Here is a 1,199-nt window from a genome sequence, read left to right as displayed (position 1 = left end):
GGGAGGGGGCGCGCCAGCGGCTCCACCCTCCTCCGCCCGCCCCGCGCGCCCCTCCTCTGCCTGCTTCCCTCTCCACTACCTGTCAGTTCGGCTGCAGCGCGCGGGCGGGGATGGCAGCCGCGGGAACAGGCGCCCGAGGGTCCTCACACAATCTTCAGGCTCGTGGACTCCGGGGCCGCCGCGTCCGGGGAGAGAGGGTGACTCTCACTCCCGGGAGGGGTATACCCCCTGATCCGGTGCCCCACTGTGGACCGCCCACCCGGCCGGCCCTAAAGGGACTGAGGCTGGAGATTAGCAGGCGCGCGGGAGGCCCAGCCGAGCCTCAGGACGGGAGCACGGCCCAGAGAGGATTCCAAGAGGCTAGGGCTGCGCGGAAATCGTGCCTGTACCGCGCAGCAGCGCGGGACGCAGCGGGCCTTCCATAAAGGGGACCTACTGCCCTCCTTTCTAACCCCGCCCCCGCCAGGCCTCCCCGAGGGCTCTGGTTTCGGTCCGCCTCTTGCACCCTTCACTCTGTTTCTGGTCCAGAGAGAACAGTAGAGACTGCCGCAGGCGGGACCCCAGAGGCTGAGACAGCCCCAGCGCCTTCCCTGGCCCAGGTGGGGAGAGAAGGACTAGAGAGCAGTGAGAGGGTCTTCCATGCCGGAGACAGGGGAGGGAGGGAGGGAGGGAGGGGGCCCGCCCACTCTGCCCAGCAGCCCCCAGCCCTCAGAGCGGCTCGGGTGGGCGTCGGGCTAGGCAGGGATCTCCGAATTCCTCCACCCACTCCCGTCTTCCGGTGCCCTGGAGGGCAGGGCCACATCCGCCTGGCTTACCACTGTACCCACAGGGCCTGGCCCCCGGGGCTCAGGGAACTCTGGGTTTCTTAGATGAGTGATACTGTTTCTGGGGTCTCTGCTTTCTCTAGCCGCCCCCCTCCATCAGGGTCCCTAGGAGGAGACCCCGCAAACCACCAATCTGACAGACTGGTCCAAACAATTTTTGAGATGGCCATGGAGCCCCATCTGATAAAAGCCACGAATCACAGGGTCCCTCACTCTGTCCCCTGCCCTGGGCCCCTGGCCCAGTGGCCACCTGCCACCCGCTTCTGCTAGTCTTCTGTCTGTCTTTCCTTCCATCTCTCCATCTGTAAGTCCCGGCTCTGCACTCTCTCTGCTTCCATCCCCGGCCGTCTGCAGGTCCTCCTCTGCCCCGGGCAT

The sequence above is a fragment of the Trichechus manatus genome, unplaced genomic scaffold (genome assembly GCF_000243295.1).
Source record: "Trichechus manatus latirostris isolate Lorelei unplaced genomic scaffold, TriManLat1.0 scaffold00249, whole genome shotgun sequence".
NCBI classification, from domain to species: Eukaryota; Metazoa; Chordata; class Mammalia; order Sirenia; family Trichechidae; genus Trichechus; species Trichechus manatus.
This window is presented reverse-complemented; position numbering follows the sequence as displayed.